At 34.7% G+C, this 23,028-nt stretch overlaps 1 protein-coding gene and 1 long non-coding RNA gene across 3 annotated transcripts in view; one reads left to right on the forward strand and one right to left on the reverse strand.

The window, feature by feature from the left end:
- The window catches only part of LOC135850126 (mucin-12-like), a 59,932-nt gene extending 53,381 nt beyond the window's left edge, over window positions 1–6,551 (reverse strand). Inside the window, exon 1 of the mRNA XM_065370881.1 lies at window positions 6,106–6,551. The gene's annotated coding sequence lies outside the window, so the exon portion shown is untranslated. The remainder of the gene's footprint in view (window positions 1–6,105) is intronic.
- Window positions 1–23,028, forward strand: part of LOC135850138 (uncharacterized) — a 116,090-nt gene that overhangs the window by 30,018 nt on the left and 63,044 nt on the right. For both annotated transcript variants that reach the window (XR_010559656.1, XR_010559657.1), the window contains exon 2: window positions 951–1,012. This is a non-coding gene — a long non-coding RNA (uncharacterized LOC135850138). The remainder of the gene's footprint in view (window positions 1–950; window positions 1,013–23,028) is intronic.

The raw sequence follows: 23,028 nt of genomic DNA on the forward strand, positions 1-23,028 counted from the left end.
TCATTCAATTTTTCTTGTCTGGTAGGTATATTATTGTCCCTGAATCTAAATTGAGAAATTGCAACCTTTAAAATTTTCAAAACTGCTTTTTTTCCCCCTTCAAATTTCAAAACGAGCAACGCGACGCATCAATTTGATGAAATAATCTACCTGCTGCGCATTCTTTGGAAAGATTTCCGACGTTGTACCAGTTTTCAAATATAAGCTCGAGTTGTGGATACGATACGTATTAGGTAAACCTAAATGTAGGCGAATTTAAGTGTGTCAGAAATTCGACCAACTGCCTCGAGACAGTAATTTGGTAACGTATCATTATCAAGGAGTCATTCGAACGAATGAAAAACCAAAAAAAGCCAGTCAACTAACCCTAATTTGTACTTTATAGTATTCAATTACTCCTGCTATTTACCGATAAAGAAAATTTCGACTACTGGTAAATAAGTAGGTAGCTGTACAGGTACTCTGTCTGTATATAGTCTATACAGTCTTGTAACATCATAATGCCGGTAATTGAACGATTTAAAAATCTGGCTACTGAGCCCCACCTTATGCAATCTCTTCAGAGAGTATAATTCCACTAGTTTAATGTATCTAGGTATAAGTAGGTATACCTATGTAAAAATGCAGTTTGTAAATTGTCATTTTTGAAGAGGGCCTGGTGCTATGTAAAAGGCGGCGAAATTGACCTAAATTGAAGGTCGAAACTCCCTGTAGTCGTTACAGGTGAGAATATTTAATTGTACGGAAATTTTTTTGAATCTTAATACCTTGTCTCTGAGTATGGTATTTTGGCCAATGGGAGTGTACAATTTCCTTATTCGTCTTGTTGAAGATTCTGGTATTCTTGTCTGTCTGTGGAAGTCCTGCTTTCAGATAAACATTACTTTAAACAATTTATTTAAAGTTTGAGTATTTTAACGTGATTTTTTTTGTTTTTTTTTTGTTTTCAGAAGAAGTATTGTGTTTGAAAAACATGTCATCTCAAACACCTGTCATCAGATCTCCTGAAATGGTATGTAAAAAATATTCAATTTTCCGTCAAGAAAGCTAGGGAAAGGAGATATTGGATTGCATAATTTATCGAACTGGTGCAGATGAATATGTTATTTTGAAAAATATCTTACTCAAATTTACTCGAGTAGAGCTTTTTCTGTCATCCTGACGAACAAACCATCTAAATTGTTAAAAGTACCATATCCATGCACATCGTCAGTTAATTAGATTTACACAGACAGTAAAATAAAAAACTCTATTCTCATCAACGTTGTTACCATAAAAACTGGAAAACCCCCTATCCGAATAATTCGCGTAATCGATTACACGGTCATCTCGTTAAAATTCTTCGAGAATCGATAAATGAAATTTCCATGAAATTCGCTGACGAGGTCAATTTCGCAATCTCAGTACACCCAAAATCCTTCAAAAAGTCGTGCACCCACATCATCGTATCTGATTTATAGTACATATTTCGATCGTTCCGAAAATCTCGAAATTCACATCTCTTCGTCGAATTTTTCAAAGGGAACCCCCTTCTACGATCAGCCTCGTATTATCGTCATCTTTTTTAGAAGCTGAACCGCGTTTGAGGAAAGAAAAAAAACACGCGTTTAACATCGCAAGATCAACGATCACGCGCCCAAAGCATGGATGGGTCACTAAACGAATGAAGCATCTCACATCTCACCTTATAATTGATGCCCAAGCAGCCAGCACCCATCACGCAAGTTATCACCTTCTCCCGAGGCGTTTACGTTACGTTCCAATATACTCCACTATCCCGGAAACTTCGCTATATAATCTTCAACTTCATACTATACACTTCTCAACATTCGAGATGAAGAAGTGTTTTTAAAAAAAGAAAGAAAGAAAAGATGAAGAAAAAAAAACGCACGCAACTCGATAGAATAATCGACGCGTTTAAAAAAGAAGCAACAGCGAACATTGAACAATCAGTTCAACGATCAAGGGTACCTTGGGCTTGTACCTGAGGTAGCTTGATGATTGCAGTGCATCTGCACATGATGCAATAAGAAACATTGACTTTTTTGTTTTTTCACCTTGTACTTGTATAGTAGGTACATAGCACTTTACAATGACTAGATACTTTTTTCTTATCCATATTGAAAACACAGATTACGAAATGTTCACATTTTCGGCAATTCTATTATTTCCTATTCGTGCCTTTTTTTTTACTCGTCCGTTTCTTTTGTTACGATTGTCCGAATTGATCTTTTTTCTCTTCTGCGAGATTATTATTTTTTATGTAGTTTTATAAATTAGGTACCTACTATAGATTTATTTACAAGTTTATTTTTATATGGGCCGTGCGAGCATATATACAAAGTAATACCTACTAAAGGTGTATGATTATTTAGGTTTTTGAAGAATAATGTAAGTACTTCTTGTTTCGCGTTCGATCGATCGTATATTTTCCTCTTCCTTTTTTTTTCAAATTCATCATGCACTATACTACGTGTTCGTAGTGATTTGAAGGTCTTTAAGGCAATACCGAATAATTCGTATATTCTTCGCTGCATTTACTGCGGATAATTAAGCGTATTGGAAGATATGATTTTTTAACAACCGAATGCAACCGACGTTTCGAAAAACCCATTCTCATTGCGCGTAATTACCTATTTTCTACCTCGTATACCGAGATGAATTAGCTTAGCCTATCTATTTTCAAAAGAAAACGTGGTTTTTGAAGAATGCATTTTTCATTTGGCAAAATTAAAGGGGAATCGTCGTCGTGTGGGTGGGTTCGAGTCATTCAACTTGTAATAAAGAACAATGGAGGCTAGGGAGGGGAGAAGGTATTGGAATTGGACTCGTTTTTGCCAAATTGCGAGTCGAATGTTTTTACGTCATTTGGAGTTTTTTTTTAGAGCCAATTTTCCATCACTTTTTTTGAAAAATAACATTTAGAATAGGTACATATAAAAATTAACGAAGGGGCATTGATTTTTTTCAAGCAAAGGCTAAAAATTCTAGTTTCCATTTCCGTTGAAGAACTTTCTATCTTCTGGAATTTTTCAAAGGTAGATGTATCCCAACTGCAACTTTAGGGGCTTTTTCAATCATTTGAAAAAATGAAAAATATTGAAAATTTGTGAGAGTAGCCTCAATTTTTTTTCAAGCAAAAGTGATTTTAGTTTTCATATCATCAGCATTTTTTTAAAATTTCAAAATAAATATCCCACCTGCAACGTTTTATGGTCGGGAGGCTCGTATAAGGATCACTTGCACCCCCTGCCGATCCTCCGGGACAACTTTTTTCTTAGAGGGGGAGTCCTAAAGAACATTTCTAGCCCTTGTCCTCAAAAACAAAAGTGGCCCTACTTACAAAATGGCGGCCATTTTTATTGACAGGTCAGCCAAAATCGCAGATTTTGCGTTCAAACATAGGACTAGCATACAATTTTTTAAACCGTACAAAGGTAGATCGAAAGAGCAGGCAAAAATTCATCACCTGTCAAAATTTCAAGTGCTAAAGTGTGTTTTTCGATTTTTGATGAATTTTCAAAAATCAAATTTTGGCCAAAATGTGAGAAAAAAATCAAAATTTTACCAAATTGACCTAGAAAGCTGAAATTTGGGATATATCCTATTTTCGACCTGCCAAATCGATTGAAAACTGTTTCAAACCGTTTTAAAGAGTTCTGGAGCCTCCAGTAGATTTTTGAAATTCGAAATTCTCACAAAATTTCATCAAATGGAGTTGGAAAGCCGAAATTAATTCTGAAAACCAATTTCAATACTCTATGAAGTCGACTGCAGGTGAATTTCGAGTCGTTTTAGAGCCTCCAGCGATTTTTTGAAAATTACTGGAGCCTCCAGTAAATTTTTGAAACTTACAAAAATAAAAAATACCAAAAATTTGTAGAAGTGGTCTCGATTTGATTATCATCAGAATTTTTTGTTTCGAGTATCCCCCCCCCCTCTTCCACCATTTTTTGAGAATTTTTCAAATTGATCATCCATACCAAAAAAGGACAACTTCATCAAAAACACGAATCTGAGAAAAGTGCAAACACGTGTTATCACTCTAAGATGAATACAGTCCAGTTTTTTATGGATTCTCATGAAGAATCTCATCCTATTTTCTATGGTATGATTGAAATGTGACACGAGAGAGCATAAATACCTATAAAATGTGATTTTAATTTTTCATTGACAGCAAACTTGTTATATTGAATAAATATCCGAGAAGTTTCACGCTCTTTACGATATCTTTCGAACTAAGCATCCTAACCAAAAAAATAAAGCTGTTGATGAAAGAAAAATTTCACGTTCTAAAATTCTTGTTCTGAGCCATTTTTTCCTTAGATGCATAATTTTCTCATAAAATCGATCTTAATGTTGAAAAATAAGAAATTGAAAATTTGACAAAATTGTATTTTTATAAAATAAATTTTTAAACTGAGCACTTCGTTGTAAACCTACTTTGGAAATTCATGCACTTTGCAATTTTGAAAAAATACAAAAATCTGAACCCATTTTTCCCAAAAAAGTTCACTTTTTCAAAATCCAATTCTTGAAAATTCGGTAGCAAAAAATATTAAAAGTAAAAATGGACACGTTGTGTCTGAATTTTTCTAATGTCGAAGCTTTGTCATCACTTGCAATTTTTTTCAAGGGTAATTTTTCACCATTTCTTTAAAAAATTATGAAAAATATTAAAAATTCACTGGAAGGTGATGATAATTTTTCTCAAAATTAGGATGACGATTTTAAGTTCTGTTTCTGTCAAAATCTGTGATTTTGGAACAATTTTTCGGAAAAATCTTAGTTGCTCTAATACTTCCTAATTCTTCACTGTATATTCTTAAGGGCACCTTGAAATAATTTTATTTGCTACATAGGTATAAATTTCATGTCAGATTTAGCCTAATCCAAGATGATTTAATATCAAAAATTTTCCATTCAGCTAAGGCATAGTCAAAAATCTGGCTTACACTTCAACGTAAATTTTTTTTTAGCTTAGCTTTGTATCTAAAGCGGTGAATTAAACGATCAAAATTGATCACCTGATGCATAAATTGCAATGCATGTTTTAATGGAAATTTTTTTAAAAATTTGATTGAAAAATCGAAAGCTCGTATAATGAGTTAATGTCAAGTTTCAGAATTTAGCAAACTAATCCACATGTCACATTTGAGCTATATAAAAATGAGCGAAAAATGATTTTGAAAAATTCCATACTACGTAAATCCTTCTTGAAGTCGATGATTAAAAAACACGACCTTTATTACCCCTCCCTCCTCCCTCCCATCGTTGAAAAAATTGCTCCAACATTTGAAAAATCACTTCCGGATCACTTTTAACCAATTTGAATCACCAAATTTAAAAATTTTCCATGGGAATTTCCCTACATTCGTGTCCATTTCCGCCTTCGCTGAAAAAACTGCCAAATTATCGCATCGTTCGAACAATCAGACGACTAATCAATGGAAAAAGAAAGCATTGCAAGGCGTGAAAATGAAAATAGTTGAAAAAAACAACACACCTGTAAATCCGTGCATTCTCACTTTTCATTTAATTTTTTTTTCTGCCTACGCTCTCGTATAATGGATCACGATCATCGGTCGAGTAGACCGATCGACCGATCGATGCACCTGAACTGTTAGAATTTAATTTCACGGCCAGGTATTTAGTATGCGTTATACAAAGTGGCAAAATGTTGTAATTCACGCAGTTGGTGAAAAAAATTACCGATTTAAGGTAGACGAACGACGCGAGAGGACGGAAGTGTTTGGGTGATACCTTAAAATAATACAGATTCGTATGCTTGGCAAGGACTAGCAGCAGGCGATAGAAGCGCGAAAATCAATGCCACGGTTCTGCTGGTCAAGTTCAAAGTAATTTTAGGTATTTATTTCCATCGTCGACCATCCAGGAAAAGTGTACAGAAATCTACGAGGTTAATGGCATAAGAAAATGAAAAAAAAAGATTTCCCATTTATTCGATCCAGACGTACCGAAGCTATAGGTGAGACGAGCACGTCCGGCCAATGAAATTATCCAATTTTCAAGGTCATACTTTTACACGACCTTTGCGCGGAAAATACGGAAAACTAAAAAGAAATGTGTAAAACTCAAACTCACCTTTAAAATGTACGATATTACGCCGGTGATGTAAAGATGAACGCAGAATAACGCGCGAATATGGAAACGAAAAAAAAAACGAAGCGAAAAAATTCAATAGATATACTTCGCGTAAATACTCGAAAAAAATTGAAAAAAAAAATTATAGCGAAAAAATAATTAAAACAATGGAAAAACTATACGAAAATCACTGTTTAAGCGAAAATAATAAAAAAGCTCGAAAGCGACGACACGACGGACGCTAAATTACGAAATTTAGATACATTACCACGAAATGACTGAACACCGTTGAAGAAAGACTGAACGTAAATCGCGTATGGAGAAGCTTATGACCGGAGAGCACAGAGTTTGTAAACTATAACTGAGAAAAAAAACACGATCTTAGGGTATAGCCACGAAAACTGCCGCTGACGCTGTCGACGCTGCGCTTACCAATGCTTCTAGTGCTGTTGCTTGCTTATAACCGGACTTACCACAGTTGCATTCATACCCGTCATCTGTTTGTCCCTTCTCTTTTCCTCGCGAATAGGTATTCCGCGGAAGAGATTTCTTACTTACCCTTCTCATCAAATTTGCACGCCAATTCGCCGGCTCCCATAAGGCGTACTTTACCTGATATAATTAGGTACTTGCACCTCGTCCTCGACTATAGTTTACGTAAATTATGCTTACGCGTCGTGTGTCTTTTTTGGGGAATTTTTTTTCGTTGCATTTCTGAGTATAGGTGTGTTGATACATATACAGGTGTAAAGTATTTATGTATACTATCTAATATCTTACCTTATAATATTATATATTTTTATAAGATATGTACTAGTATGAGTGGATTTTTCAAGGTTGACGTACGAGAAATCTGTGCGGATTCTTTGAAAATTGTCATTTTGTTGTATTTGGAATAATCCCATTGGGCAGAGTGTGTTTTTTTTTCGATAGATCATTTTTCGATGTTTTGACTTTTGAGAGTACGGGTTTTCTCAAACACTCGAGGGTGTTCAACTGTTTACTGTATTTATTGAGAAGGGCAATTTTTCATCGCAGAATTTGATTTGTTGTACTTCGCACTAGAAACAAAATTTAGATGCTTAGGATTGATTTGCTTCGAAATTTTAGAAACCTAAACTTATATTACTCATCTGCTTGGGAGAGTTGCAGTAAACCCTCAGAGGTAGGGTCTTACCGATGTCTTTTATCAATGGGGGAGGGGGCATAAAAATGCCAACTCGTGACTTTTTGGCTTGCAATTTTCAACTCAAAATTTTTGAAGAATGAAATATACACAGAGATTATATTCAAATTTTTCTTTAAAAAAAAACCTAGGTAGGTAACCAAAAAGTGACCAAAAAGGAACCCAAAAAATTTTAATGTAAAAAAAAAGGTGACTACCAAAACGACTAATCTTTATAAGACATTACATTTTATTTTAAATTAACAGAAAACATTCAAGCATAATCAGAGTATCTAACAAAATTCCAAAATTAAGAAGCAGGAATTATTTTAGCAGCACATTTTTTAAACAATTGGGATTTTTTAAGAGGGAAAGGGGGTGAGTGAGGCAAACTTTTACATTCAAATTTTTCGCCATTGCAATGTCCTCAAACATCCCAAGATTTTTTTCAAGCTAGCGGATGTTTTTTGTATGATGAGTTACTTTATAAGAAGTTATTCATTTTTCTTAAAAATTTTAAAATTCTAATTTTGATTTTTTTGTTGGAAAATTCAAAGTTGAAAAAGAAAAGCAAACGGGTCCAAGTGAAGCGAGGGCAAAAGCTCTCGAAAATTAGTATTTTGAGATGTATAAAAACGATCTTTTCTTGTGTGATGAATGAAGGAGTTCATCATTTTTGCTTCAAAATTTTGAAATTTGAATGATGATTTAAAAAAAAAAAAATTCAAACTTGAAAAAGAAAAGCAAACGAGCCCGAGTGAAGCGAGACCAAAAGCTTTCAAACATTATTGTATTGAGGAGTAGTTTCTTCATGCAAGTAGGAGTTTATTTTTTTGATTCAAACTCTGAACATTTCTTGAATTTGAACAATATTTTTTTATTTGGAAAAAGAAAAGGAATTTTTCCAGTTGGCGTTTCAAAATCCAGTTGGTAACTTTTCATGTTAGAATTGAAGTTGAAATTTTCAAAATTTTCACTTTTTTCAATTAGAACCTTTTTGCCAACTGACGAGTGGGAATCGCCAATTTGCCAACTTTTTCCGTTTTCCGGATACCTAGAGGAAAGCTCCCCCTGCCTCCCTTTGGTACGGTCCTGTGGCTCCGCATTTGTGGATAGAACCCTAATTTTTTGAGCAATGTGAACAATATGAATAATTCCTGCAATTAATTTTTAGTCTATCTAAAGCCTTCGAAGAAAATTTTTCAAATTTCCGCAAAAATTTTAAAACGCCCTGGAGGAACCAAAAATGAACTTTAGAACCTATAACTTTAGTTGGTGCTTATTGGACACCCTCTCATCACGCGATATTTCGTCGAATTTGTTTTCTTTTCACTTTTTATTAAAATTCATTTTTGAACTGGAATTCTTGGAATTTCACAGTAACCATCTACAGCGGCCGACAGGGTGCTCAATAAGCATTGACCAAAGTTGTAAGTCCTGAAATTAATGTTTGCACCCTACACAGCGATTTGAAATTTCTGGAGAAAATTGGAAAATCCTGGAGCCTCCATAATGGTCTAAAACTGGTAATTAATGAAGTGTGACAGTTGAATGGAAGGAATTATTCAAATTGGTTCACTTTGCTAAAAAAAAATTTACATTTCATAAAAAAATTCAAAAATCACTTAAACGTTTTTTTGAAAAAAATCAAAATTTGATAAATTTGAGGTACCTATGAAATGTGAAATTTGGTTTATCCCTCATTTTTGTTCTCCCCAGGTAATCGATTTGTGCTGACTTTGAGACAGTTTGGATCCTCTAGAAGATTTTTTTCAGGTTTGGAAATATTTTTTTGAAAAAAGCTACCTAAATTAATGAAATTGAGATCTTGTCAACGAAGGAAAATCCATCAATCTGCCCGAAGTTCTAAGAAGGGCATAAAACACAACATCCATCGAATTTTAATTCTATCAAATTTGGATTTTCTCACAAACATTGGGGCGAATTTGAATTTCTGAAGGTTAAAAATTGATTTAAAAATTGAATTCAGCACTTGAAATTTCAAACCTGGTGTGCTGTGAGTGTGATGTATATACTCTGTACGTTCACTCAATTTGTTTTGTTTTATCCAAAAAAAAAAAAACAAAAGAAAATGTTTTGCGTGTTGGCATGACTTTTTTTAGCAATCAGAGCAGGGAGAGGGGTGCAAAAAAAGTTCGCCTGAAGCTAAAAATACTTGAATACGTCTCTGGTCCCAGATTTCCTGAGTGCTGAAAAATAGTCTAATGACTCTAATGAGATTTTAAATTTTTGCTTGAAAATATTAATTTCATTTCACAAAAATAAAACCTTTTGGAAAAGAAGAAATCGTACTCTACGGACGGAAAATCTTATGCTCTGTGATTTTGCTCCTCTTTAATTTTTTTGTAGATACTTTGCTTTCTCTTAAAATTGATTTTTTGTGTTAAGATATGCAGAAAAAAAATTGAGTTTTTCTTCATGAAAAATTGATTGTAGTTGAATTTTTCAACAGTTGCTTAAATTATCTCAAGAACAAAGCCTCCTAAAGTGAATCATTTTTTAAGAGAAAAATTTCACGTTCTGCAATTTTGTTCCTCTTCATTTTTTTTGTTATGGATACCTCGAGGTTTCCCAAGAATGGATAGTTTGTGATGGAAAATTTAAATTTTTTTCCAAATTTTTCAGTATAAGAAATGAATTAATTTGGAGAAAAAAATTTGCAATTCAAAAAAAAAGTACTTACAGAGTTTGTAGGCAGCTCATATATTTTTTGAGACATTGTGCCTCTGAAATGATCTGTGAGTTGGCTACCTAATTAAATTCCTTCAATTTGAAAACATCCTATTCTCAAAAATTTGGTTCAACTTACAAATACAAAAAAAAAAAAAAATTGATCCGCAAACAAACCGTATAAAAATAGTACCCTATGAAATAACGCAAAAAGTGATCTGTTTTTGGTAATCAGCATCGTTTTGTTGATAGGTAGAGATTTTTGAAAACTCATCCAACTGACAGCAGTTTTTATTTTTAATGTCACTTGATGTGTGTTCACATTTTTGAATATTTTAAAATTGATTTGAACTACAATACAATGCTATATTCTCAGGTTATTTCACCTACTTATGTACTACCTACTCTTTTCCAAAATCCAATAACTTTCATTCGACATTGTCTCGGAGAGTTGAAATCATTCCCTTATAGCTTGTTTTGTTTGTTCACTTTTCCTTTTATTGCCTATATCGAGAAAGAAAACGGCGCGAACTAAAGAAATTCGCCAACTCTCCCATTCTCCTCCTTTGTTGGCCCTTTCCCTCTCACATCAAATATTCCTAGTAATGTAAAACCAAAAAAAGAATAAATATACATTAGTACTCCCTACAGCGAAGAAATTATCGTCGAAAAAATCAGTTTCTACCGGGAGTTGGCTTGTATTTTTGCCTCTATATTATGAATTTTTAAAGATATTGCCAGAGTTCAAAGGGGAAGCTCGCAGTTAAGGGTGTGAATCGCGATAAACTGCGATCGTGTTACATGAATTTCTTCGAAGAACATTCACTTTTATTTTCATTTCATTCTATGTAGTAGACTAGGTAGTATAGGTATCCCAAAAAGTTGAGCCATCAAAAGTAAATTTTTTATGCGAAAAGAGAACTAGTTCGAGACGAATAAATTGGTAAAATTATTCCAGAATTTTATAATACCATTTGATGGGACTAGCTTTCTCTCGTATTTATGTAGAATTTTAATATGCATTTTAATTAATAATATCGTATAGGGGGTTGCGTAATTATATACATATCTATAATATTAAGACCATAAACGATACACAATCGAACCATTATACCAATATTCTCGATAGACTGGATGCAGAGGAAATCAATCGAACTGGAAAACGCGCTACTTTCATGTGTCATACGATTATCGTAGGGCAGGTTTTTTTGACGGGCTGCAAACGTTATAGGCTATGGTTTCGGCGTATAGGGGGGTTCGATTCGATGATGGATTATACTTTACTAGTAAAATGGCAAATTCATAATCACATATCGCGTACAATCGCTTTTCAATGCATTGTTCGCGCATTTATACGATGCGAGGCATTGAAAAAATAAGAAGGTAAATATTTATGAGCTGAATGGAGCCGAGCAAAGATTACCGATGATAGATTTATTGTGATTCATCAATTACGTATAATTTTTCGCTAATCCGAAATATCGGACTTACTGTTGCGCAAATTGGCTAGATTTATTAGAGAAGAAACAGTTATGTGTTGAAAATTTTCCCATCAGGTCATCACTGCGCTGAAAAATGAAACTGAAACGAATTGTTGAGCTATAATAATTTGAAACGTGAATTTAATGAACAAATTGCGAATAAAAATTTAAACTGAAACAAAATTTGAATTGTTTGCAGATTTAAATTTTGGTTTACACTGCAATATGGCACGTTGCATTGACAGATCGAAATTACTAAAATACATACTACATACGAATAGGTAATGAGGAAATTCGAAGTTAACGTAACGGTATCGCAGGAAAAATCGTGTAAATATAGGAAGACGAAAACACCAAAATATTGTTTATAAACTATGCAATGCATGAATTGGGTACCAATGTATGTAGGTGATAGTTCTCTGTTGAATAATTTTCGATCGTCTTGGCAATTCTTATTAAAAATGGAATAAACAGGAAATACGTATATTCCGGTATCGAGCCTATTTTTTCAAAATAACAGATTCCAGGCTCCAGCCTTTAGGTAAATTAGGTGCTCGAAACTTACGATGTTATCTAAAGTTGATTTCGAATGCTTTGAAACCGAACTGCAGATTCCAACAAGGAAGGATTTTTTTGATGCAATTTCTGTACTCTGGAGAAATGTGAACTTATTAATTTGCAAAGGAGTGAAAGAGATGAAAATGGAGTCAACTGAAGTACACTTATTATAAACACCAATTCTCACCTAAGATTTAATTTGCTTGTGCCAATAAGTAATTTTTACTTACTCTTGCTTGAGCCATTAAAAAAATATTACTAAAAAATATCAAGAAATCAATTTTGGCTACTCAAAATTTTGTTCTGAAGAATGGATGAATGAAATGAATTTTTTTTCAGGATTGAAATATGAAAACACCTAGTCCCTTTTTTGGAATTCTTGTGTACCTAACAAGAGAGATATCCCAACCGACAAATTTTCAGCCCTGGGCAGAAGTAAATTGAAAGAACATACAAGAATACGTCATCAATCGAAAAATTTCAAATGCCTAGAGTGCATTTCCAGATTTTTGAAAAGTTTTAAAAAATCAAATTCGGGCAAAAAATACAAAAAAAAGAGTCAGTCCTCTTGAACGATTGGATCATTGGAAATGGTTTCAAACCATTTTGAGCAATTCTGGAGCCTCGAACAGATTTCCCCACGGTGCAGTGTGTGTAATTGGTCAAGCTGTTTATTAACAAGCATCAATCACGTTTAGTCAATTTGTACAATTTTCGTGGTTTTGTTGAAAATCTGGAATTTACAAAATTCAAATGTTCAGTTTTCCAAGTGAATTTGGTCAGATTTATATTTTTAAATTTTCATCTTGGTGAATCCTCCGATTAAGATGGTGAAATCAGCCTTTCCTAAAATGGAGTAGAAAATGATCTAAAAGTTACCTATTGGTGTAAAAACTCGTCAAACGAATTTTCGACCTCCCACATCCCCTCTCCTTCCAGAGATATTGCCCCAAAATATCAAAACTTGAATTACTCAGGTTTTTTCTGTGGATAGGTACAATTTTTTTTTCGTCGCGCTTTTTGTTTTTCTTTGTAGCAATCAATTTTTTGTTACAAAAAACTTTTCAAAAAATTTTTTATCATGCTTCATGATTTTGTGTATTTTTGACCTCCCAACTATCAATTTTTGAGAAAAATTAATTTTGAACTACTCTTCACTGCATTAGAAGATTGTATTGGAACTTTACATCTGAGCTCCTCCAATACCTATTTCAGAAAATTTATGAACTGTTGAAAATTGCGATTGAAATTGAAGAAGATCCTCATTTCCAGTATCAACACCACACAGATTGAAAGAAAACAAGATGAGTACCTTCGTGTTCACTGTTCATTTTGAAAAATTCCTCCTCCCTCCCCCCCCTGGTCCCAATCATTATCTAAGAAGAATTGTTACTCACGAATACATCTTTACTGCACCGTTGAATTATTCCCATTAGGTACTTATTTGGGTAGCTTTTCAAAAAAAAAATCAGAAGTTGGAGGACAATGAATGAAGTTTTTTCACAATGTATACTTTTTTATTGGAACTTTTTTTGACCATATACTCGTACCACCCATTTTCAGACTTTTAGATACACCTGCCTTCCTATAATTATGTATTTATCATCGGGTCCTGGAAAAAAATTTGGCCATGCACCCTTTTTTTAATTTTTTTTTTAAATTACCTACTCGCAAGCAAATTGAGAAAATGTGGTTGAAAAAAATCTCCAAACATTACTGCACATGACTGTGCACTCTCATATGTCGAATGTTTACAAGATGTGAAAATTTGAAAATTTTTATGCATCCTCATCCCCCCCCCCCTCAGACATAAATTATTGAAGTTTTAAAATTCTTGGTGCAACATCTATATAATAGAAGGGGAGAAGGTGGGTGTTGAAAGATTTGTATTGAAATTTCACATAACCTTTTGAACTATTTTCGACTCAATCTCAGTCAAAAGCCAATTTCATCAATAAGTAAATTCAACAGCATCGAATTCTTTTTTCAACTCAAGAATTTCTTTGAACAATTGTTCATGATGAACAGGTTTGTTTTGTGAATTCTTCCAGTTGTTTGTTTGCCGAGATGAACAAGTATTGTTGAGGGCCTTGATGGCGTAGTTTGAATCACTGAACAATTTGACTTTTCAAAATTTCATTTCATCTTTTAGGATCTCCAGGGCTATACAAATTGTGATCAGTTCTGCCAAATTATTAGAAGTAGGATAGTCAGGGTGTGTGATGCACTCTGAGATGTTTTTCAGAGATTCTGGTGCAAAACAAATTCCTATGCCTGCAATTGCATTTGCATCGCCTTTTTTCAAGCACGCACTGTCAGCAGTGACTAGAACATATCCATCCATATCAAGGTCAACATCTGGATTTAAAATTTGCCCAAGACATTGCGCGACAAAATAGAAGGAATTTCTTGTTTTGTCATTTTGGGACGAAGTTTTACAAGTTCTCGAGTAGAATCAAATTTTTTATTTTTGTGTGGAATTTGCAAACTGATCTCATCTGAGATGTCCCACGCTTCAAATGGTTTGAATCCAAATGAAGTTGAAGTATTGTTCAATTCGAGCTCGATTTCCTCAATGACTCCTTGCCATCTGAGGTGAGAACGTTGAGGGTCATAATTCAAATTCGTCTTGACTCGAATTTTATCACCTATACTCCTCATGGTTCATTGAACTGACAAAGATTGAAGGTTGTATGCACTGGTGTGCACTACCTGAATTCTGTACGATTCAAGTAGGTCGTACCAGGAGTCTGAAATAAATTGGCCCTTTAACAAAAATTCATCAAAAATCAAAAAATGAACTCGGAGTCTCTGAAATTTTGGCTGGCGATGTACTTTGTGTGCCCTTTCAATTTAGTTTTTTCGGAGACAAAAAAATTGCTGCTTGAGATATTTCCCTTGCAAGTTATGATTTATGAATTTTTGTTAAAGTATCCATCAAAAAATTCCATCAACTTTTTCCTAAGGTTCAGGTAAAGATTGCTTTAATTTTTCGGCTTTCCGTCGAATTTTTAAAAAATTGAAAAGTGAACCCCTTCTCTCTTTGCTTCCAGTGAACATTCAACGCCTCAATGATGGGTACCTACTTTTTTTGTGATGGAAATGAGACCTATAACAAAACAGCACCCTACTTCATTAACACATCAAAATAAAATAGAAAAAAACATCAAACGAAATAGCCTATGAATTCGCTAATGAATAAAAAATAAAAGCCAGTTCTCTATCAGTCTCAATATCAGTTCATGTAGTCCATTTCGCCACAACACCACATCTCCCTTCGTAAATTAGAAAAACCTTTATAAAATAAATCGATTTACTTCAACTACGTATACTATGTTGTATGTGCAACGTTTAAAAGGCTACAACACCGAATAGAAAGGAGAGTGAAAAATTGAAACCCTCGTCGATTAGAAGTTATAAAAAGAAAACCGTACGTAAAATGATTTGCGACTGCATTAGAAGATAGTACGTTGAGTAGGGTCTCGATAGACTCGCTAATACCGACGAATCTGCCAACACCATGCACTCCACAGCTACACACTCGTCTCGTACTAGTATATGTGGCAAAGAACTCGATAATGCAACGATATTTAATTTTACACGCAAATAAAGATAATGAAATTGTAATTTTGATTGCATTTGCAGACGTATACGTATATAGTCGTTGTCGTTGGTCTAAAATGAGATTTGCCGCAATATATCTATACGTATAGTGTGCAAGGGCAACGTACGCATCGTGTACAGCCTTGTATAACCACCCTTATTGCAATATATAAGGGATCAGGTCGCAAATTTTGCCCAACCGTTTGCCGGTGGTGGTGGGTGGATTGCATGGTGTATATAGCTATAGCTGTTATGTTGTTGTGTTTGCCTCTGTCGCGACGTATTTCAGCTAACAACTGAATCTGCTGAGATAATTGACGAGATAAATGTGTAATTTAAACGACTCGGTTGTCGTATGCCGTCGCTGGCTGACTGGCTGGGCTGACTCAAATGTACTCGTAGGTAGGTACATAGAGACCTACACGTACATATACTCGTACACAGTTGTACACAAAGTTAACAGTATGCAGATTTTATTGCGGATACGCCGCCACGCCGCCGTATACCATACAAAGTTGCCATTATGGCAACGCACGACTTAATTGCGTATGACAAATTGCCTAATCATATGCCGTAAATATTCGCTAAACAGCACAAAATGCTATCGGCGCGGCGTGCTTTGAACTTGACCTCCGCTCGCAGTATTCATTTTTGTAGTGTTATTATTACGATTATTATTAATATTACATGATCGAGCCGATGATAATTCACGCGATAATTACCGTAAAATAAAAATAAAAAGCATCGACGCGAACAATTGCAACGAAAATGCTCCATCTCCATCCATCATGTACTCGTACATGCAGCCTGGATGCTGTACCTGTACCTAGGTACCCTGTACGATTGTTTTTGTTTTCTCACTCTCTGGAACTAGGTACTTTTTCATCTTTACAGCACGTAGTACACCTATATGCAGTATTACAAGTCGACAGTATTCGATTGATGAACGTGTATGTCTCTCTAGCTAAAATAAGAAACTATTATTTTCAAAATATAACCTTATTACTTCCCTCCCTGCTCGCCTTCGTCTTCGCCATCGCCATCGCATCATCTTTGCTTTCCTCGTTGTGTAGTGTAGAGCAAGTTCAACGTTATGACATTGATGTTTCATGCGTGGTGCAAGTTTAAAGGTACTTACTGTATTTATACAAGATACGAGTACATCTTATATTATTACGTTGAGATTACAAGAGGTAATTATTTATCGTTCTTATAAGGCGAATATACATAACTCAATTTTAATCGCCGCAGATTTTTAAAACGATGTTCGCTTTCATGCGCAAGGTACTCGTATAGGTCTACCTCTCGTTCGAATTCGTATCGCACTTGTGCAGCTCGCCTTTGTTTACAAAATATAGAACTGCAGTTTGAGATGAGATGGAAAATGACAGGTAAATAACGAGCTGGAGGACGTCGCATTTGAAAAATGTTCGCAGTTACGCAACAATTCTCATGCGGTAACGTCGAACGCATTAAAAAAAATAATAATAATAAAAGTAGGGTCCACTCCACCGACAACAACAACAACAACACACGATGCACAAAAACGGTTACATTATCATTTTGCTGTAATATAGCGATGTAAAAAGAAAATGAGGGTGAGATTAGCCTTATGTACGAGTACATGAAAACAATTTGAAAAAATACACGAACATCTATAGAGATTACGTACACTTAGATAGGTACTCAGATAGGTAGGATGCTATATTCGTAATTGCATCAACAGCAGCCAGAGCAAGATGTTACTTTGATGATGAGTCAAAATATACCTACTTATACGAATGCGACGCGAGTAATTCCATCGGGAAATAAAATTAGACTTTAATTCGGCTCCAGGTAAGTATTTGAGTTTAATCACTTTTCTCGAAAAAAATATAATCGAATTACTTTCGTTCGAAACATATAGGTATAAGAGTACCTACGTATGAATGTGTGTATGGTAGAGGACTGGGTATATGATGAACCGTTAGCTTTTAACGAGTGTTTAAGATTCAATCAAATTTTTACCGCAATTAAAAACGTATTGTTAATGAATTACTTACGTACACTTTTCCGATGGTTCATTTTTTTTAACGTTCCTAAGTGACATTGATTTTGTTTAATTTAATGAGTTCCGGCGTTTCGATCAAAAGCGAAAGTAGCGTCAAGTTTAAAGGAAGTGCATGCCGGGTTTCTACGTAATACAACAACGAACGTTTTGCATAATTTGAAGATGAACCGAGTTCGGTTCGATTCGGATTATTCGATCGAGTTTTTTCATCATTATTTGAGAACGCGAAAATTATGAAATTGCGATATCAGAGACGTTCGTCTCGAGAATTTTGCGTTTTGAAAATTTTTAAATGCGTTCTAGGGAACATTTCTCCTTTCCCTTTTCCCTGAAAATCGAGGATAGAGCATTTTCAAGGTTTTTCAGAGCTACACAAATATCTCGAGATGAAAATTTTGGATTTTTTTGGGAGGAGGGGGAGGGGGAAGGGGAAGGAAGCTTATCAAATTTCGAATATACCCTCGCCTCCAATTCATCCATCCATATTTTTTTCAATTTTTCGTTAAAATTTAGTGTTTTTTTTGAGCGAAGCGAAAGTGCAAAAGGTTACAAAAACTCTGTACCTATCAAAAAAGTGTCTTATGCGTACATTTTTTTTCAAAGTGAATCTTCTTTGGTCTAAAACTCCTCAATCACCAAAATTTCAGCTACTCAAATGAATCCAAAAATTACTGTTCTCGGCGATCTAAGTTTTTTGGAGATTTTCATTTTGAATTGAAAGTCGCCTTAAAAAAAAATCAGCAACGGAGGTGTCCCTGGAGAGGAGATACAGGCTTCCAAACAGGGTACATTTTCAAAAAAAAAAAAAAAAAAAACGTTTTCGCTAGTCTCAAAATTTAGAACCACTTTTTGATTTCAATTGAGTAATTGAAAATTTGAAAATCGCTTATTTTTTGTTACTTACCTATTCATGTTTTGAAAGTATACTTTTATCTCAAATATTGTTATTATGCTAACGACATCGAATGATATCATTTTTCCAAAACTAGAAAAATATTTTAAAGTACAGTGATGCTGTTTTTGAGCCACTATAGCTAACTTTAAAAAATCCAGAAAAAGGAGGAGTTGCGATAAGGCCATTTTTTGGCACTAGCTAGTTATCGACTTGACCACTTTTAAAATGTTGTAATAAATGTCCCAAATACAAATCTGTGGTTGGTTAACCCAAAATGACCATTTTTTGGGCTCCAGGGGTTCCCAAAGTTGAGAATAAAAAATAATTTTAGGAACCATTGAGTAGTATTTACAAAAACTTTTTTAGCATAAAGTATCTGTATGAAGCAAATGAACGTTATGCGAGGTGATTTTCTTACTTTCGATTCTCGGAGGTAAAAATCGGAGGGGGGGGTTCATTTTTTTGAAAATTTTGGAACCACCATTTTGGACTTACCCCTTTGAACCCCGCTAAAAAGCTTTTTACAGTTTATTAGTATCTGAAAGACCTCCATCCTACCAAATTTTGATCTCAAAAAAAATTTTCTCTGGTACTCAAGAATCCAATTTTCCAGTGTGTTTCAAACGTAAATTCTTCAATTTATTTGAAAAAATATGCATAAACGCTTTTTTTAGGGGTGCCTAAAGTGGGGGGCTCTAAAAAAAAGTTCTGTTGTATGAGAAATAGGACAGTGTATGTATAGAGAGTGAGCTAGTTGGCTGAGTCAGAGTAAATTTGAGGAATAGGTTGAGGAGTGAGTGAATTAAAGTAGGACACTTACAAAAACATGACGTTTTATATCGTTTATAATATTAGTTGGTATCAAGCTAGACAGTAAGTTTGTACTGAGACAGTTTAACAGTTGAACAGTGTACATATTATGGAATACATCATTTTGATAAAACCTGCCTATTATTTCATATGACAGAATTGGCGCCCCACGTTGGGCGCCAATTCTGTTGTATTTTTCAGCTCTTTTTTCTACCTCAGTCTTATTTGTTGATGTGAAGAAGAGGGGGATGGGGGGGGGTCGAGCATTTTTGAAAATGTCAAAATGATTGAAGGGTACAATACAATGTAATTTTGGGAAATGAAGAGATGTATTAAAAGTGATTTGTGTCAAAAAAATACGGAACTTTCCACACAAAGAGCACAAATTTTTATTTTTATGATCAAGGATTTTTTTTCAGATGATGAAACGTTTTGAAAAAATGTATTTAAAATGCGCTTCAAAAACTTTTAAAAATTGTGTTTGTGCGAACATCGTTAATTTTCTTTTTAAATTGCTTGGGAATTTAAAAAAATACGAAAAACTGTTCAATAAAAATTTTATTGGGGGGGGGGGGATAACACAACCGTCTTCTAGAACGATTTTTCACCTCTCAATTTTTGAATTTTGATGGTGTGAAACTTTGAAAAATTGATTTGGAGTTGAGTTTTGACCTCTGAAAAGATTTTTTAGTAATTTTTTTTGCTAATTATGGGGATCTTGATGAAGCTCCATCGCAATGTTGAGCATACTTGAATTAAATTCATTAAATTTTTTTCCCAAATTTTGGGAAATTCTGAAAATTGTACTCAGGCTCATGAATCAGATTGGAAAGCTGATATTTGAAATTGCATCATATTTTGAACTTTTCTCAATTGGAGAGGGTTTGAGTTACTTTGAAACCTCTGGTGGATTTTGGAATTAGTGAATTGACAGTTCCTTTTAAAAAAACTCCAGAGGCGCCGAACGTGGGCATAGCAAAAAAATTTGTCAAAAATTTGGGAATTTTTGGAATAAATTGGGTGAGTTGGAAAAAGTTGAGAAAAATTTGTGTAATTTGGAAAAGCCAAAGAATTACCAAAACCCGTGGATTTTTACTTCTTGAATTATTCAAAAGCTTCCGCGCTGCGCAATTTTTCAAAAAATTTTTCAAGAACAGAAAAATTAACTTTGAAAAAATTTGGAAACATAACCAAATTAATAGAAAAATTCTAATTTTTTTGTATAAAATGATCAGTTTTTTAAATTTAAAAATCATTCAACATTTTTGTTTCCAATTCCCCCTTCAAAATTTGTTCGAACCATATCTGGCCAATTGGCTGCGGGAAAATCTGCAGGGGAAGGGGGTGGAATCTGAGGTAAAAAGTTGGGAAAACTTCAGTCTCGCCCCTCCTCTCCCCTCACCTCCCACGACATCTTTTCGTCACGCCTCTGAAAAGTCCAAATAGAATTTTAGCTATAGTTAAGCTCAGATAACAACTACTTTTACTCGTGCCCCTTTCTATCAATTTAGAAACAGTTTTCCGAAAAAAAATGTTTCTGTATTTATTTAAACAGGAGGATACGGATTTCGGAAAATTGTACCTAACTCAACTTATGCTGAAGTGGTCACGAATACTACAGTTTGGTAGTCACCAATGGAAGAAAGAAATGCTCAAATTTTCATTTTTTTGTCAATAATGTTTTTTTTAAAATTTGAGCTGAAAAATTGCAACGGCTTGAAAGCTTCCCTTTTTCAGCAACAAACTACTCAATGGTGTTAAATCCAACCTTGTTAATTTTTATTGCCCAAGTTAATTCCGCGTTGAAAATTCTTTTCTTAGACGATCATCTGTTCAGCTTGCGAATTGGCGAAATCCGAAGGCTTGGAATTGGCCATCGTCCCTCTTACCCTTTTACAGGTTAGCCCAGCACGGCGCTACTGTCCTTGGATATACGTACTTGAATACGCGGTCAAGCGCACCCTTAACAACAATGATCGCGAATACGAACCGCTGATTGCAAAATATATTCATATAAATTCGCGGAAACAGGTTTGGTATATTGCAGGATGAGGTACCTAGAACGATCTACAGGTTCAAATGAAATATTTCACCGACATGATGGCGAAGTCAAGTTGCACGACCACTAGATAAGGTTACCCTTTGATTTATTGCCGTACAAACAAAAGGTACCTAGTAGCGTTGACAGATGAGTACATCGTGATATATCACTATTACGGCATTTTTTCCAAAACCGAATCGAATAGCGAATGGCGCAGACTTTTAAGCCATTATAAAAATTATTGCTTAGGTTGAGGCGTTTTTCGAAGTAAACGCCAGCCACGCCGCCGTCGATATTCGATTTTCCTACAGCATCGCGCGGCGCGGCGTGTCTGCTAGAGGGAAAAAATATAAAAAGAGGGTGTGATACAGAGTCGCACCACGACGACCAACACATTCATCTAGAGCACGGGGAACAAATCTATCAAGATATTGCCAAAAACTACGAGTTGAAACTGCTTTTAGATGTTGGAAATTCGCAACGATACGAGGAAATGGGCTAAAATCGTATAGGAAATTAGTGCCCCATTGGTGCAGTCAACGCGTTTACTATTGCTCATCGAATCGAAGCAGACGTGATGAAAAAAACCACACGCCATAGACGACCGTTTGTTGGTCTTCGTATAGTATTAAAATTATATCGAATTAAAATAAGTTAAAACCTATACAGTAAAAGCACCGTTAACCTATAAAATGACCATTAAAAAAACAACATAGGATGGTGGAATATAAGCATTCGCGTATATGCTCAAACAAAATACTCACCATCAGGCAAGTATACTTGTTCGTATGGGTTTAGATGCATACATACGGGCAAAGTACGAGTAAACTGAAACCGCTTCATTAAATAAGACTATAATTCGAATAAAAGTCAACGTATACTAATAGTAGGCCTACGAAATACTATTTATCGCCGATAATGTTAACGGAAGTGATTTGCTCGTCCCAAAGAGCGCCGTAAAAATATTTCATTTTATGTACCTACATCGTGCCAATTTATCCGAACCAAAATACTAGTGAACTAGACGAGAGACCAGTCGAAGACCTCAATGAGATGAGATGACTGTGTTTAATCGTAGGTAGTTTTTAATAATACTTTGTATGTAAAAGAAAGACAAAACTTCAACGAAATGAAACTTATTTCCATATTAGTTGCGATATCAGCGCGTTCTGCTCGGTGACTTTGAAACAGAAAGTATGCAATGCCCATCGCCAAGACCTAGACCAGGTCGTCGCATCGCATACTTTGTAAGGTTATCTTGCTAGGCCTGAATAAATTCGCTAGCAGCTTCCATGAACATAATATTATATGTAGCATACGCAGAAATGCACTTTTTTTCTCCTCATGTTCGGAGGGTTGCAATTTAATTATCCACTCATCCGGAAAAATAATTTCGCCGAATGGTCTATCGTAGGGTAAGTTTTATTTTAGTTGTCTCGTTCATCGTTCCGGTTCGTAAAGGATCGACAGAGTAGGTATACCTATACGTACTCGTAAAACGAACTTTCGTGTACGAGTTGTACTTACAATGAGAAAGGAAATAGTGATGGTTTTTCAAGAGATAATACCACTTGAGTTGGGTAAATAGTCTCTAAAAGTGTTTTTCCTTTTTTTCGAAGTATAAGGCTT

The sequence above is a fragment of the Planococcus citri genome, chromosome 1, assembly GCF_950023065.1.
Source record: "Planococcus citri chromosome 1, ihPlaCitr1.1, whole genome shotgun sequence".
Lineage (NCBI taxonomy): Eukaryota > Metazoa > Arthropoda > Insecta > Hemiptera > Pseudococcidae > Planococcus > Planococcus citri.